Below are 18,142 nucleotides of genomic sequence, written 5' to 3' on the forward strand. Positions count from 1 at the left end.
GAGCGGTTCCCTGAGCAGACTGTCAAAGCCATTTGGCAGAATGCCTCATCGCCAGAACTTTCCAACAAGCACCAAGACGTGGCTTGGCTGGTGGTGAGAAGGGCTCTGCCTGTGAGATCCTTTATGCACGCCCGGACTCTCTGCCGCACCGCACGCTGCCCTCGAAGTGGCTGCGGGGGGGACGAGACTGTCACACACCTCCTTCTGGAATGTGCCTATGCAGAGGAAGTCTGGAGAGGAATGCAGTGGTGCTTGTCGAGGTTCGTCCCGAGCAGCGCCGTGACGCGGGACTCCGTGCTCTACGGCCTGTTCCCCGGGACTCACACCGAGACGAACATTAACTGCGCCTGGAGGATCATCAACTCGGTGAAGGACGCTCTCTGGGCGGTCCGAAACCTGTTGATCTTCCAGCTGAAGGAGTTGACCCCGACCGAGTGTTGCAGACTGGCACATTCCAAGGTCCAAGACTACGTGTTGAGGGACGCGCTGAAGCTTGGGGCAGCTGCCGCCAAGGCGCGGTGGGGAAAGACCACTGTGTAAGATCGGCCTGCCGAAAGAAGAACAGGGGGCCCATACAGATGTTTTTTTTGGGCTCTGCTGATGCCTCAGCCAAATATATGTATATATACAAGATTGAAAAAAGGCACAGGATTGTAAAGGACAAGAATAAAGTCGAATCTGTGTTTGTAAATATGGACATATGTATGGCATGATCCAATGTACAGACCATCAAATCATTTATGAATAAAGTATATTTTTGAAATAAAAAAAAAGTTCTCCCAGGACGAGGCTATCCCATTGCACTTCGGGTGTGCTGACGCCTGCGATGTCCCCAAATGCGGGATACTCGACTGCAAAATTTGTGGTAGTGGGGGACTGCGTTCGCGCTCTCCCCTGATTTACAAACAAAAAACAGATCATTCAGCAGAGGGCGCTCATCTCTGTGATTGCCAGCATAAATGTGCGCAGCATTAAAGCGGCTACGCGATGTGTTTCAACGCTGGCCTTCCTGGCCAACGTCAAAGCCGATATCCTGTTTCTGCAGGAGTGTGGGATACCGCACCTCAGCAGTTACAGGAGATGGTCGAGCTTGTGGGCCCACGGGCCGTCAGTGTGGTCGGGGGGCAACGATAGCCGCGCCTCCGGCCTGGGTATCCTGTTGCGGGGAGGCAACTTCACCATCTCCGAGGTTAAGGAGGTGGTGGGCGGGCGCCTCCTCGTCGTGGACGTCAAATACAGAAACGCCCCCGTGAGACTAATCAACGTGTACGCCCCAGTGGGTAAGAGTGAACGGTTGGCCGTCCTGCAACAGCTTCCACTGCTGCTGGCTACGTCCAGGCCGGTCATTCTGGCCGGAGACTTCAACTGCATCATTGATGCTGATGGACGATCCGGCGGGGGGGACAGTAAACCGGACGCTACGTCCAGGGCCCTGATGGAAACGGTCAAAGACGCCAAGCTGCACGACGTCTTCAGCGCCCCTGCAGACGGAGCGCAGCGTAGATACACCTGGTCACGGGCAGACGGGTCTATCCGCTCAAGGATAGATTGCCTGTTTGTGTCCCGAACGCTCTCGGTCAGATCCACCGACGTCAAGCCGGTGTTCTTCTCTGACCACTGCCTCCTGCTGGCCGACTGTCACCTACAGGACGAACAGCGGGCGGGCAAGGGAACGTGGAAACTGAACACTAAGCTGTTGACCCCGGGAAACATCGAAGAGCTCAAGAGGGATTACGCAGGTTGGAGAACCGTGAAGCCCCTCTTTGAGTCTCCAGCGGACTGGTGGGAAACGGTAAAAGGGAACATCAAGAGGTTCTTTATCCTCAAAGGTGTCCAGGAGGCGAGAGAGAGGCGGGGAAAACTGTCCCAGCTCCAGGAAAGTATGCAGAACCTGCTCCTGCTGCAGACGATGGGGGTGGATGTCACGGAGGACCTCAAGGAGGTGAAGGGCCAGCAAGCCTCGCTCTTTGCCTCGGAGGCCTCCAGGATAATCTTCCGGTCCAGGGTCCGCTCGGTGGAGCAGGACGAGACGTGCTCACGTTTCTTCTTCCAGAAGGTGCACAAAGAGAGCTCCGTGCTCAGCAGCCTGAAGAAAGAAGATGGCTCGGTAACGTCATCTCAGGCTGACGTCATGAGGATCAGCAAATCCTTCTACGCCAGCCTGTATGACTCGAAGCCGACCGACAGCGCGGCCTCCCAGTCGTTCCTGTCCTCTATCACGGAGGTCCTAGATGACGGAACACGAGAGAGGCTGGACCAGCCGCTATCTCTGGATGAACTGACCAAGGCCCTCGAGTCCTTCGAAAAGAATAAAACTCCCGGAAGCGACGGCTTACCGGTCGAGGTTTATTCCGCTCTTTGGGACTTGATCGGCCAGGACCTGCTGGAGGTGTATGTCAGTATGCTCCGGGCAGGTACCATGAGTGAATCCATGAGGAAAGGCATCATCACCCTCGTCTACAAGCGGAAGGGGGAGAGGGAGGAAATTAGAAATTGGAGACCGATCTCACTGTTAAATGCAGACTACAAAATCCTGTCAAAGGTCATCGCCAACCGGGTCAGGTCTGCTCTGGGATCGGTGATCCACCCGGACCAAACCTGTGCTGTACCGGGCAGGAAGATCTCTGAGAGTCTCGCACTCCTCAGGGATACGATCGCCTACGTGCAGGACAGGGGGGTGGACACCTGCCTCATCAGCCTGGACCAGGAGAAAGCCTTTGACAGGATATCGCATACATATATGAGGGATGTCCTCTCCAAAATGGGCTTTGGGGAGGGAATCGGAAATTGGATCAGACTGCTCTACACCAACATTGTCAGTGCAGTCTCAATCAATGGGTGGGAATCAGATAGCTTCCCTGTAAGATCTGGAGTCAGGCAGGGATGCCCCCTCTCACCCGCCTTGTTTGTGTGTTGCATAGAGCCATTTGCCGAATCCATCAGGAAGGATGCGAGCCTGAGAGGGGTGACTATTCCTGGCAGCGGGGGCCTGCAGGTTAAGGCCTCCCTGTACATGGATGACGTCGCTGTTTTCTGCTCGGATCCGCTGTCCGTGCACAGACTCGTGTGCATCTGCGACCAGTTCGAACGGGCCTCGGGGGCCAAGGTAAACCGAGGCAAGAGCGAGGCCATGCTCTTCGGGAACTGGGCCGACCAATCCTCTATCCCCTTCACCGTCAGGACTGACCACCTGAAGGTGCTGGGTATTTGGTTCGGGGGGGCTGGGGCGTGTGCCAAGACCTGGGAGGAGCGGATCAGGAAGATGAGACAGAAACTAGGCAGATGGGGGCAACGGTCGCTCTCCATCGCGGGAAAAAACCTGGTCATCAGGTGTGAGGTACTCTCAGTATTGCTATATGTGGCACAGGTCTGGCCTATCCCCAGGACCTGTGCCGCCGCAGTCACCCGGGCCATCTTCCAATTCATTTGGAGATCAAAGATGGACCGGGTCCGAAGAGACTCAATGTACAAAGACCGGTGCAATGGGGGAAAAAACACGCCCAATGCCACCCTCACCCTGATGGCCACCTTTGTGTGTGGCTGCATCAAGCTGTGCGTGGATCCCCGGTACGCAAACACCAAGTGTCACTACGTACTGAGGTTCTACCTGTCCCCGGTGTTGCGAAGGATGGGCCTGGCCTCGCTGCCGCGGAACGCTCCGAGTAGTTGGACCGTTCCGTATCACCTGTCCTTCGTGGAGAAATTTATGAGGAAAAACACCTTTGACCACAAGTCCATCAGGAAGTGGTCAGCACGTAGCGTCCTTGAGACCCTTCGGGAAAAGGAGAGGGCGGATCCTGTCGAGCGGTTCCCTGAGCAGACTGTCAAAGCCATTTGGCAGAATGCCTCATCGCCAGAACTTTCCAACAAGCACCAAGACGTGGCTTGGCTGGTGGTGAGAAGGGCTCTGCCTGTGAGATCCTTTATGCACGCCCGGACTCTCTGCCGCACCGCACGCTGCCCTCGAAGTGGCTGCGGGGGGGACGAGACTGTCACACACCTCCTTCTGGAATGTGCCTATGCAGAGGAAGTCTGGAGAGGAATGCAGTGGTGCTTGTCGAGGTTCGTCCCGAGCAGCGCCGTGACGCGGGACTCCGTGCTCTACGGCCTGTTCCCCGGGACTCACACCGAGACGAACATTAACTGCGCCTGGAGGATCATCAACTCGGTGAAGGACGCTCTCTGGGCGGTCCGAAACCTGTTGATCTTCCAGCTGAAGGAGTTGACCCCGACCGAGTGTTGCAGACTGGCACATTCCAAGGTCCAAGACTACGTGTTGAGGGACGCGCTGAAGCTTGGGGCAGCTGCCGCCAAGGCGCGGTGGGGAAAGACCACTGTGTAAGATCGGCCTGCCGAAAGAAGAACAGGGGGCCCATACAGATGTTTTTTTTGGGCTCTGCTGATGCCTCAGCCAAATATATGTATATATACAAGATTGAAAAAAGGCACAGGATTGTAAAGGACAAGAATAAAGTCGAATCTGTGTTTGTAAATATGGACATATGTATGGCATGATCCAATGTACAGACCATCAAATCATTTATGAATAAAGTATATTTTTGAAATAAAAAAAAAGTTCTCCCAGGACGAGGCTATCCCATTGCACTTCGGGTGTGCTGACGCCTGCGATGTCCCCAAATGCGGGATACTCGACTGCAAAATTTGTGGTAGTGGGGGACTGCGTTCGCGCTCTCCCCTGATTTACAAACAAAAAACAGATCATTCAGCAGAGGGCGCTCATCTCTGTGATTGCCAGCATAAATGTGCGCAGCATTAAAGCGGCTACGCGATGTGTTTCAACGCTGGCCTTCCTGGCCAACGTCAAAGCCGATATCCTGTTTCTGCAGGAGTGTGGGATACCGCACCTCAGCAGTTACAGGAGATGGTCGAGCTTGTGGGCCCACGGGCCGTCAGTGTGGTCGGGGGGCAACGATAGCCGCGCCTCCGGCCTGGGTATCCTGTTGCGGGGAGGCAACTTCACCATCTCCGAGGTTAAGGAGGTGGTGGGCGGGCGCCTCCTCGTCGTGGACGTCAAATACAGAAACGCCCCCGTGAGACTAATCAACGTGTACGCCCCAGTGGGTAAGAGTGAACGGTTGGCCGTCCTGCAACAGCTTCCACTGCTGCTGGCTACGTCCAGGCCGGTCATTCTGGCCGGAGACTTCAACTGCATCATTGATGCTGATGGACGATCCGGCGGGGGGGACAGTAAACCGGACGCTACGTCCAGGGCCCTGATGGAAACGGTCAAAGACGCCAAGCTGCACGACGTCTTCAGCGCCCCTGCAGACGGAGCGCAGCGTAGATACACCTGGTCACGGGCAGACGGGTCTATCCGCTCAAGGATAGATTGCCTGTTTGTGTCCCGAACGCTCTCGGTCAGATCCACCGACGTCAAGCCGGTGTTCTTCTCTGACCACTGCCTCCTGCTGGCCGACTGTCACCTACAGGACGAACAGCGGGCGGGCAAGGGAACGTGGAAACTGAACACTAAGCTGTTGACCCCGGGAAACATCGAAGAGCTCAAGAGGGATTACGCAGGTTGGAGAACCGTGAAGCCCCTCTTTGAGTCTCCAGCGGACTGGTGGGAAACGGTAAAAGGGAACATCAAGAGGTTCTTTATCCTCAAAGGTGTCCAGGAGGCGAGAGAGAGGCGGGGAAAACTGTCCCAGCTCCAGGAAAGTATGCAGAACCTGCTCCTGCTGCAGACGATGGGGGTGGATGTCACGGAGGACCTCAAGGAGGTGAAGGGCCAGCAAGCCTCGCTCTTTGCCTCGGAGGCCTCCAGGATAATCTTCCGGTCCAGGGTCCGCTCGGTGGAGCAGGACGAGACGTGCTCACGTTTCTTCTTCCAGAAGGTGCACAAAGAGAGCTCCGTGCTCAGCAGCCTGAAGAAAGAAGATGGCTCGGTAACGTCATCTCAGGCTGACGTCATGAGGATCAGCAAATCCTTCTACGCCAGCCTGTATGACTCGAAGCCGACCGACAGCGCGGCCTCCCAGTCGTTCCTGTCCTCTATCACGGAGGTCCTAGATGACGGAACACGAGAGAGGCTGGACCAGCCGCTATCTCTGGATGAACTGACCAAGGCCCTCGAGTCCTTCGAAAAGAATAAAACTCCCGGAAGCGACGGCTTACCGGTCGAGGTTTATTCCGCTCTTTGGGACTTGATCGGCCAGGACCTGCTGGAGGTGTATGTCAGTATGCTCCGGGCAGGTACCATGAGTGAATCCATGAGGAAAGGCATCATCACCCTCGTCTACAAGCGGAAGGGGGAGAGGGAGGAAATTAGAAATTGGAGACCGATCTCACTGTTAAATGCAGACTACAAAATCCTGTCAAAGGTCATCGCCAACCGGGTCAGGTCTGCTCTGGGATCGGTGATCCACCCGGACCAAACCTGTGCTGTACCGGGCAGGAAGATCTCTGAGAGTCTCGCACTCCTCAGGGATACGATCGCCTACGTGCAGGACAGGGGGGTGGACACCTGCCTCATCAGCCTTGACCAGGAGAAAGCCTTTGACAGGATATCGCATACATATATGAGGGATGTCCTCTCCAAAATGGGCTTTGGGGAGGGAATCGGAAATTGGATCAGACTGCTCTACACCAACATTGTCAGTGCAGTCTCAATCAATGGGTGGGAATCAGATAGCTTCCCTGTAAGATCTGGAGTCAGGCAGGGATGCCCCCTCTCACCCGCCTTGTTTGTGTGTTGCATAGAGCCATTTGCCGAATCCATCAGGAAGGATGCGAGCCTGAGAGGGGTGACTATTCCTGGCAGCGGGGGCCTGCAGGTTAAGGCCTCCCTGTACATGGATGACGTCGCTGTTTTCTGCTCGGATCCGCTGTCCGTGCACAGACTCGTGTGCATCTGCGACCAGTTCGAACGGGCCTCGGGGGCCAAGGTAAACCGAGGCAAGAGCGAGGCCATGCTCTTCGGGAACTGGGCCGACCAATCCTCTATCCCCTTCACCGTCAGGACTGACCACCTGAAGGTGCTGGGTATTTGGTTCGGGGGGGCTGGGGCGTGCGCCAAGACCTGGGAGGAGCGGATCAGGAAGATGAGACAGAAACTAGGCAGATGGGGGCAACGGTCGCTCTCCATCGCGGGAAAAAACCTGGTCATCAGGTGTGAGGTACTCTCAGTATTGCTATATGTGGCACAGGTCTGGCCTATCCCCAGGACCTGTGCCGCCGCAGTCACCCGGGCCATCTTCCAATTCATTTGGAGATCAAAGATGGACCGGGTCCGAAGAGACTCAATGTACAAAGACCGGTGCAATGGGGGAAAAAACACGCCCAATGCCACCCTCACCCTGATGGCCACCTTTGTGTGTGGCTGCATCAAGCTGTGCGTGGATCCCCGGTACGCAAACACCAAGTGTCACTACGTACTGAGGTTCTACCTGTCCCCGGTGTTGCGAAGGATGGGCCTGGCCTCGCTGCCGCGGAACGCTCCGAGTAGTTGGACCGTTCCGTATCACCTGTCCTTCGTGGAGAAGTTTATGAGGAAAAACACCTTTGACCACAAGTCCATCAGGAAGTGGTCAGCACGTAGCGTCCTTGAGACCCTTCGGGAAAAGGAGAGGGCGGATCCTATCGAGCGGTTCCCTGAGCAGACTGTCAAAGCCATTTGGCAGAATGCCTCATCGCCAGAACTTTCCAACAAGCACCAAGACGTGGCTTGGCTGGTGGTGAGAAGGGCTCTGCCTGTGAGATCCTTTATGCACGCCCGGACTCTCTGCCGCACCGCACGCTGCCCTCGAAGTGGCTGCGGGGGGGACGAGACTGTCACACACCTCCTTCTGGAATGTGCCTATGCAGAGGAAGTCTGGAGAGGAATGCAGTGGTGCTTGTCGAGGTTCGTCCCGAGCAGCGCCGTGACGCGGGACTCCGTGCTCTACGGCCTGTTCCCCGGGACTCACACCGAGACGAACATTAACTGCGCCTGGAGGATCATCAACTCGGTGAAGGACGCTCTCTGGGCGGTCCGAAACCTGTTGATCTTCCAGCTGAAGGAGTTGACCCCGACCGAGTGTTGCAGACTGGCACATTCCAAGGTCCAAGACTACGTGTTGAGGGACGCGCTGAAGCTTGGGGCAGCTGCCGCCAAGGCGCGGTGGGGAAAGACCACTGTGTAAGATCGGCCTGCCGAAAGAAGAACAGGGGGCCCATACAGATGTTTTTTTGGGCTCTGCTGATGCCTCAGCCAAATATATGTATATATACAAGATTGAAAAAATGCACAGGATTGTAAAGGACAAGAATAAAGTCGAATCTGTGTTTGTAAATATGGACATATGTATGGCATGATCCAATGTACAGACCATCAAATCATTTATGAATAAAGTATATTTTTGAAATAAAAAAAAAAGGTTCTCCCAGGACGAGGCTATCCCATTGCACTTCGGGTGTGCTGACGCCTGCGATGTCCCCAAATGCGGGATACTCGACTGCAAAATTTGTGGTAGTGGGGGACTGCGTTCGCGCTCTCCCCTGATTTACAAACAAAAAACAGATCATTCAGCAGAGGGCGCTCATCTCTGTGATTGCCAGCATAAATGTGCGCAGCATTAAAGCGGCTACGCGATGTGTTTCAACGCTGGCCTTCCTGGCCAACGTCAAAGCCGATATCCTGTTTCTGCAGGAGTGTGGGATACCGCACCTCAGCAGTTACAGGAGATGGTCGAGCTTGTGGGCCCACGGGCCGTCAGTGTGGTCGGGGGGCAACGATAGCCGCGCCTCCGGCCTGGGTATCCTGTTGCGGGGAGGCAACTTCACCATCTCCGAGGTTAAGGAGGTGGTGGGCGGGCGCCTCCTCGTCGTGGACGTCAAATACAGAAACGCCCCCGTGAGACTAATCAACGTGTACGCCCCAGTGGGTAAGAGTGAACGGTTGGCCGTCCTGCAACAGCTTCCACTGCTGCTGGCTACGTCCAGGCCGGTCATTCTGGCCGGAGACTTCAACTGCATCATTGATGCTGATGGACGATCCGGCGGGGGGGACAGTAAACCGGACGCTACGTCCAGGGCCCTGATGGAAACGGTCAAAGACGCCAAGCTGCACGACGTCTTCAGCGCCCCTGCAGACGGAGCGCAGCGTAGATACACCTGGTCACGGGCAGACGGGTCTATCCGCTCAAGGATAGATTGCCTGTTTGTGTCCCGAACGCTCTCGGTCAGATCCACCGACGTCAAGCCGGTGTTCTTCTCTGACCACTGCCTCCTGCTGGCCGACTGTCACCTACAGGACGAACAGCGGGCGGGCAAGGGAACGTGGAAACTGAACACTAAGCTGTTGACCCCGGGAAACATCGAAGAGCTCAAGAGGGATTACGCAGGTTGGAGAACCGTGAAGCCCCTCTTTGAGTCTCCAGCGGACTGGTGGGAAACGGTAAAAGGGAACATCAAGAGGTTCTTTATCCTCAAAGGTGTCCAGGAGGCGAGAGAGAGGCGGGGAAAACTGTCCCAGCTCCAGGAAAGTATGCAGAACCTGCTCCTGCTGCAGACGATGGGGGTGGATGTCACGGAGGACCTCAAGGAGGTGAAGGGCCAGCAAGCCTCGCTCTTTGCCTCGGAGGCCTCCAGGATAATCTTCCGGTCCAGGGTCCGCTCGGTGGAGCAGGACGAGACGTGCTCACGTTTCTTCTTCCAGAAGGTGCACAAAGAGAGCTCCGTGCTCAGCAGCCTGAAGAAAGAAGATGGCTCGGTAACGTCATCTCAGGCTGACGTCATGAGGATCAGCAAATCCTTCTACGCCAGCCTGTATGACTCGAAGCCGACCGACAGCGCGGCCTCCCAGTCGTTCCTGTCCTCTATCACGGAGGTCCTAGATGACGGAACACGAGAGAGGCTGGACCAGCCGCTATCTCTGGATGAACTGACCAAGGCCCTCGAGTCCTTCGAAAAGAATAAAACTCCCGGAAGCGACGGCTTACCGGTCGAGGTTTATTCCGCTCTTTGGGACTTGATCGGCCAGGACCTGCTGGAGGTGTATGTCAGTATGCTCCGGGCAGGTACCATGAGTGAATCCATGAGGAAAGGCATCATCACCCTCGTCTACAAGCGGAAGGGGGAGAGGGAGGAAATTAGAAATTGGAGACCGATCTCACTGTTAAATGCAGACTACAAAATCCTGTCAAAGGTCATCGCCAACCGGGTCAGGTCTGCTCTGGGATCGGTGATCCACCCGGACCAAACCTGTGCTGTACCGGGCAGGAAGATCTCTGAGAGTCTCGCACTCCTCAGGGATACGATCGCCTACGTGCAGGACAGGGGGGTGGACACATGCCTCATCAGCCTGGACCAGGAGAAAGCCTTTGACAGGATGTCGCATACATATATGAGGGATGTCCTCTCCAAAATGGGCTTTGGGGAGGGAATCGGAAATTGGATCAGACTGCTCTACACCAACATTGTCAGTGCAGTCTCAATCAATGGGTGGGAATCAGATAGCTTCCCTGTAAGATCTGGAGTCAGGCAGGGATGCCCCCTCTCACCCGCCTTGTTTGTGTGTTGCATAGAGCCATTTGCCGAATCCATCAGGAAGGATGCGAGCCTGAGAGGGGTGACTATTCCTGGCAGCGGGGGCCTGCAGGTTAAGGCCTCCCTGTACATGGATGACGTCGCTGTTTTCTGCTCGGATCCGCTGTCCGTGCACAGACTCGTGTGCATCTGCGACCAGTTCGAACGGGCCTCGGGGGCCAAGGTAAACCGAGGCAAGAGCGAGGCCATGCTCTTCGGGAACTGGGCCGACCAATCCTCTATCCCCTTCACCGTCAGGACTGACCACCTGAAGGTGCTGGGTATTTGGTTCGGGGGGGCTGGGGCGTGCGCCAAGACCTGGGAGGAGCGGATCAGGAAGATGAGACAGAAACTAGGCAGATGGGGGCAACGGTCGCTCTCCATCGCGGGAAAAAACCTGGTCATCAGGTGTGAGGTACTCTCAGTATTGCTATATGTGGCACAGGTCTGGCCTATCCCCAGGACCTGTGCCGCCGCAGTCACCCGGGCCATCTTCCAATTCATTTGGAGATCAAAGATGGACCGGGTCCGAAGAGACTCAATGTACAAAGACCGGTGCAATGGGGGAAAAAACACGCCCAATGCCACCTTCACCCTGATGGCCACCTTTGTGTGTGGCTGCATCAAGCTGTGTGTGGATCCCCGGTACGCAAACACCAAGTGTCACTACGTACTGAGGTTCTACCTGTCCCCGGTGTTGCGAAGGATGGGCCTGGCCTCGCTGCCGCGGAACGCTCCGAGTAGTTGGACCGTTCCGTATCACCTGTCCTTCGTGGAGAAGTTTATGAGGAAAAACACCTTTGACCACAAGTCCATCAGGAAGTGGTCAGCACGTAGTGTCCTTGAGACCCTTCGGGAAAAGGAGAGGGCGGATCCTGTCGAGCGGTTCCCTGAGCAGACTGTCAAAGCCATTTGGCAGAATGCCTCATCGCCAGAACTTTCCAACAAGCACCAAGACGTGGCTTGGCTGGTGGTGAGAAGGGCTCTGCCTGTGAGATCCTTTATGCACGCCCGGACTCTCTGCCGCACCGCACGCTGCCCTCGAAGTGGCTGCGGGGGGGACGAGACTGTCACACACCTCCTTCTGGAATGTGCCTATGCAGAGGAAGTCTGGAGAGGAATGCAGTGGTGCTTGTCGAGGTTCGTCCCGAGCAGCGCCGTGACGCGGGACTCCGTGCTCTACGGCCTGTTCCCCGGGACTCACACCGAGACGAACATTAACTGCGCCTGGAGGATCATCAACTCGGTGAAGGACGCTCTCTGGGCGGTCCGAAACCTGTTGATCTTCCAGCTGAAGGAGTTGACCCCGACCGAGTGTTGCAGACTGGCACATTCCAAGGTCCAAGACTACGTGTTGAGGGACGCGCTGAAGCTTGGGGCAGCTGCCGCCAAGGCGCGGTGGGGAAAGACCACTGTGTAAGATCGGCCTGCCGAAAGAAGAACTGGGGGCCCATACAGACGTTTTTTTGGGCTCTGCTGATGCCTCAGCCAAATATATGTATATATACAAGATTGAAAAAATGCACAGGATTGTAAAGGACAAGAATAAAGTCGAATCTGTGTTTGTAAATATGGACATATGTATGGCATGATCCAATGTACAGACCATCAAATCATTTATGAATAAAGTATATTTTTGAAATTAAAAAAAACACAGTTTAACTGACCTCGAGAAATAACCACTCTACTTTTGGTCAAGGTCGACAAATGGTTCCTGGGAAAATGTTCGTGTTAGTATATTCTGATGGAATTACATTATTGAGGTGGGGGGGGGGGATGCGTGGGATTGCCAGCTGCCTTTGCAACAGGCGTGTCACACACACACACACATACACACACGCCCTACACACACCCGTCCCCCCACCCCCCCCACACACACCCACTCCCCACCCGCCCCCCACACACACACACGCCCTACACACACACACATACACACACACACGCCCTACACACACACCCGCCCCCTACCCCCACACACACACACACACCCCACCCACCCTACACACACACCACACCCACCCCACACACACCCGCTCCGCTCCCCCCTCCCCACACACACACACACACACCTCCCACCCACCCTACACACACACACCCGCCCTACACACACACACACACACGCCCTGCACACACCCGCACGCCCACACACACCCGCTCCCCCTCCCCACACACACACACCCCCTACCCCACACACACACACACACACCCCACCCACCCTACACACACACACACCCCACCCGCCCTACACAAACACACACACACCCCACCCGCCCTACACACACACACACACACACACCCCACCCGCCCTACACACACCCCACCCGCCCTACACACGCACACCCCACCCGCCCTACACACACACACACCCCACCCGCCCTACACACACACACACACCCCACCCGCCCTACACACACACACACCCCACCCGCCCCACACACACCCCACCCGCCCTACACACGCACACCCCACCCGCCCTACACGCACACACACACCACCCGCCCTACACACACACACCCCACCCGCCCTACACACACACACCCCCCACCCGCCCTACACACACACACCCCACCCGCCCTACACACACACACACCCCACCCGCCCTACACACACACACACACACCCCACCCGCCCTACACACACACACACACACACCCCACCCGCCCTACACACACACACACCACCCGTCCTACACACACACACGCACACCCCACCCGCCCTACACACACACACACACCCCACCCGCCCTACACACACATACACCCCACCCGCCCTACACACACAAACACCACCCGCCCTACACACACACACACACCACCTGCCCGACACACACACACACACCCCACCCGCCCTACACACACACACACACACACACAGAGGTTATTCAATGGAGCCTCTCTAGCTGCTCGATGGAAGAGGGTGGGAGGGAGTATAGCTGAGGTGGGAAGGGTCTTTGATTGGGTTGACTGCTTTCCCGGGGCAGTGGGATGTACAGATGGAGTAAATGGGTGGAAGGCTGGTTTGCGTGATGGACTGGGCTGGGCCGTGTTCATGACTCTCTGTAGTTTCTCATGGTCCTGGGCAGAGTAGTTGCTATACCTCGCTGTGTCCAGGACGCTTTCTACGGTGCACCTATAAAACATTGGGAAGAGTCCTTGTGGACACGCCGGATTTCCTTCACCTCCTGAAGAAGGAGAGATGTTGTTGACTGTCCCGTGGGTTGTGGGTGGCCCAGGACAGATTGTTGGTGATCGTCACTCTCAGGAACTTGATGCTTTCGGCCACCTCCACCTCAGCTCCATCGATGCAGACAGGAATGTGCCTTCCACTCCACTTCCTGAAGACAATGACCAGCTCCTTCGTTTTGCTAACGTTGATGGGGAGATTGTTGTCTTTACCCATGATGCTGAGCACTCTACCTCCTGTATTCAGTCTCACCGTTGTTTGAGATCTGACCTACGATGTTGGTGTTGTCAGCAAACTTGTAGATGGAGTTGGGGCGGAATTTGGCCACACCGTTGTGAGTGTATAAGGAGAACTGACTCAAAGGTAGAAGACAGAGGGTGATGGTGGAGGGTTGTTTTTCAGACTGGAGGCCTGTGACCGGTGGTGTGCCACAAGAATCAGTGGTGGGTCCTCTACTTTTTGTCATTTACATAAATGATTTGGATGCGAGCATAAGAGGTACAGTTAGTAAGCTTGCAGATGACACCAAAATTGGAGGTGTAGTGGATAGTGAAGAGGGTTACCTCAGATTACAACAGGATCTTGACCAGATGGGCCAATGGGCTGAGAATTGGCAGCTGGAGCTTAATTCAGATAAATGTGAGGTGCTGCATTTTGGGAAAGCAAATCTTAGCAGGACTTATACACTTAATGATAAGGTCCTAGGGAATGTTGCTGAACAGAGAGACCTTGGAGTGCAGGTTCATAGCTCCTTGAAAGTGGAGTCGCAGGTTGATAGGATAGTGAAGAAGGCGTTTGGTATGCTTTCCTTTATTGGTTTGAGTATTGAGTACAGGAGTTGGGAGGTCATGTTGCGGACATTGTACAGGACATCAGTTAGGCCACTGTTGGAATATTGCGTGCAATTCTAGTCATCCAAGGGTTTATAAATTCATGAGGAGACATGGACAGGGTGAATAGACTTTAGTCTTTTCCCTGGGTTGGGGGGGATCCAGAACAGGGGGCATAGGTTTAGGGTGAGAAGGGGAAAGTATAAAAGGGACCTAAGGGGCAACGTTTTCACACAGAGGGTGGTACAGGTATGGAATGGGCTGCCAGAGGAAGTGGTGGAGGCTGGTACAATTGCAACAGTTGAGAGGCATTTGGATGGGTATATGAATAGGAAGGGTTTGGAGGGATATGGGCCGGGTGCTGGCAGGTGGGACTAGATTGCGTTGGGAATATCTGGTCGGCATGGACGGGTTGGACCAAAGGGTCTGTTTCCGTGCTGTACATCTCTATGACTCTATGACTCTATATCATTAAAATTTGCTTTACTCCAATTGAAACCTTTAATTTTTATGGGAAGGCTTATCCTTTTCCTTAACTGTTTTATAACAAATCGAATTGTGATCACGAGACCCAAAGTGTTGCCTTTCCACCACTTCAGTCACTTGCTCTGTTTTATTACCCATGAGAAGGTCAAGGTTTGCTCCTTCTCTCATAGGAATGTTTACATATTGATAAAGAAACTTTTCTTGAACACATTTAATAAATTCTTCACTATCCAAACCTTTAACACTATGGTAGCTGCAGTCAATGTTCGGAAAATTAAAAACATCTATTATTACAGTCTTATTTTCTTACATATATTAGAGATTGCTCTGCATATTTGTTCCTCAATTTCCCTCTGACTATTGGGAGGTCTATAGCACAGTTACATCAAGGTGATCATTTCCTGTTCATTTCCAATTTCAACCCACATATTTTCACTGGACGATTTTTCATAAATATCCTAAGTAAAGCAGTAATGTTTTCCATAATCAAAAATGCTACTTCCTCCTCCTCTTTTACAACCGTTTCTATCCCTCCTGTAGCATCAGAAACCTCGAACACTGAGCTGCCAGTCCTGTCCATCTCTCAGCCATGGTTCTGTAAGAGCTGTGATCTCCCACCCCATGCCTTGAGTTCATCAGCCTCACCTCGAAGACATTCAAATAAGTGCAGTTCAATTCTCCAGAGTGACTTTGTTCTCTGACTCGTTCGTTTCAGATTCAAAACTATTCTTATCCATCTCTCGATTTACTCTGCTACTCAGGATTCTGCTGACCCAAACACCGCGCCCCCCGCTCCACATCCCCGCCCCCCCCCCCCCCCACCCCCGCCCCCCCACCCAACCCCACACACACACGGTGGCTCAGTGGTTACCACAGCTGCATCCCACCACAAGGGTCCCAGGTTCAATTCCAGCCTCGGGTGACTGTCTGTGTGGAGTTTGCACATTCTCCCCGTGTCTGCGTGAGGTTCCTCCGGGTGCTCCAGTTTCCTCCCACAGTCCAAAGATGTGCAGGTCAGGTGGATTGGCCGTGCTAAATTGCCCGATAGTGCTCGGTGCATTAGTCAGAGAGAAATGGGTCTGGGTGGGTTACTCTTCGGAGGGTCAGTGTGGACTGGTTGGACCGAAGGGCCTGTTTCCACACTGTAGGGAATCTAATCGAATTAGCCGATTTCCCCGCGAGGATACTGGTCCCTTTCCATCCTTTTTGAGCAGGTCCATTTCTGCCCCAGAGGAGATCCCAATGATACACAAATCCCTGAATCCCTGAACATGACACCAGCTCCTCAGCTATGAAGTTATCTTCTTTATCCTAACATTTTTTCCCTCATTCAAGCTTGGCAGCGGGAGTAAACCAGAGATTACTACTCTTGTGGTCATGCCTTTTAATCTTCTGCCTAACCTCTTATATTCACTCTGTAAAGCCTTCATCTTTTCCCAAACTATGTCATTCCTACCAATGTGTACAATATCTTTCAGTTTCTCACTCTCCCCTTGAACAGGATGTTTCAAATGCCCTGGGAAATCCTTAATGCTGGCAGCGAAAAAAAACATCCTATCTTAGATTCACGCTCACTGCCGCAGAATCTCCCGTGTCCTTCACAGGAAAGTCACCTATACCAATTATTCTTCTAAATGTTGTCAAACCCTGCCTAACAGAGTTAAAAATCACACAACACCAGGTTATTGTCCAATGGGTTTATTTGGAAGCACTAGCTTTCGGAGTGCTGCTCCTTCATCAGATGGTTGTGGAGAATAAGATTGTGTCTTACGATCTTATTCTCCACAACCACCTGATGAAGGAGCAGTGCTCCGAAAGCTAGTGCTTCCAATAAACCTGTTGGACAATAAACTGGTGTTGGGTGATTTTTTAAATTGTCCACCCCAGTCCAACACCAGCGTCTCCGAATCCTGCCTAACATGAGATTCCTTCTTCGTGCCCGACATCTGACTGCTTCTGCTATATTACTCTGAGAGACTATTCTTTTCAACAATCCCCAAGAGTTGCCCCTTTGAGAAGATGGGGGTGAGCTGCCATCTTGAACCGCTGTGGTCCACCTGCTGTGAGTTGACCCACAATGCCCTTAGGGAGAGGATTCCAGGACTTTGACCCAGTGACAGTGAAGGAACGGCGATATATTCCCAAGCCAGGATTGGAGGGGAACCCATGGGTGATGGTGTTCCCATGTAACTGCTGCCCTTGTCCTTCAAGGAGGAAGTGGTTGTGGGTTTGGAAGGTGATCTTTAGGAGCCTTGGCGAATTTCTGCCTTACATCTTGTCGATGCTACATATTGCTGCTGCTAAGCATCGACGGTGGAGCGAGTGAGTGTTTGCGGTGTGATGCCAATCAAACAGGAGGTATTGTTCCTGGATGGTGACAAGGGAGTCAGGAGGTGTTGCCCCCTACAGAGTTCCCAGTTTTTGATCTGTTCTTGTAGCAACAGCATTTATGTGCTTGTTCCAGTTACATTTCCCATTGATGCTGATGTTCCAAGGGTGTTGATAGTAGGTGATTCTGTTAATGGTGGTGTCTTTGGATGCCCATAGAATCCCTACCGTGTGGAAACAGGCCATTTGACCCGACAGGTCCATATCGACCCTGCGAAGAGGAGGATTTCACACAGACCCAACTCTGAAAACCTGCATGACTAAACCACCAAACACACACATCCCTGAATACCATGGGACAACTTAGCATGGCCAATCCACCTTAACCTGCACACCTTTGGACTGTGGGAGGAAACTGGAGCAAACCCACACATCGATGGGGAGAACATGCAAACTCCACACAGACAGTGGCCTGAGGCTGGATTTGAGCCCTGGTCCCAGGCACTGTGAGGCAGCAGTGCTAACCACTGAGCCCCCGTGCCACCCATATCATGGAGAGCTGGCTAAATGCACTCTGTTTTTGGAGATGGCCATTGCCCAGCATTTGTGTAGCACCAACTTTACTTGCTCCTTATTAATTCCGAGCCTAAATGTTGTCCAGGTCCAGCTGCATGTGAACGTGGAGTGAGGAATGCAATGGTACTGAACACTCTACAGTCATCAGCAAATATCTCCCACAACTCCTGTTCAAGCTTTGCATTGTAATGCAGTGAATGGATCACCTTCTT

The 18,142-nt window shown here is 53.8% G+C and overlaps 3 non-coding genes across 3 annotated transcripts; all 3 read left to right on the forward strand.

The window, feature by feature from the left end:
• The first annotated feature begins 734 nt into the window (after positions 1–734).
• LOC140455766 (U1 spliceosomal RNA) lies at positions 735–897 on the forward strand. The gene has a single exon (XR_011953021.1). It is a non-coding gene; the product is annotated as a U1 spliceosomal RNA (small nuclear RNA).
• A 3,639-nt stretch (positions 898–4,536) lies between these two features.
• On the forward strand, positions 4,537–4,699 carry LOC140455768 (U1 spliceosomal RNA). The gene has a single exon (XR_011953023.1). It is a non-coding gene; the product is annotated as a U1 spliceosomal RNA (small nuclear RNA).
• A 3,638-nt stretch (positions 4,700–8,337) lies between these two features.
• On the forward strand, positions 8,338–8,502 carry LOC140455784 (U1 spliceosomal RNA). Its single transcript, XR_011953035.1, has one exon. It is a non-coding gene; the product is annotated as a U1 spliceosomal RNA (small nuclear RNA).
• The last annotated feature ends 9,640 nt before the right edge of the window (positions 8,503–18,142 follow it).

The sequence above is a fragment of the Chiloscyllium punctatum genome, chromosome 30 (assembly GCF_047496795.1).
Source record: "Chiloscyllium punctatum isolate Juve2018m chromosome 30, sChiPun1.3, whole genome shotgun sequence".
In the NCBI taxonomy this organism is placed as follows: domain Eukaryota; kingdom Metazoa; phylum Chordata; class Chondrichthyes; order Orectolobiformes; family Hemiscylliidae; genus Chiloscyllium; species Chiloscyllium punctatum.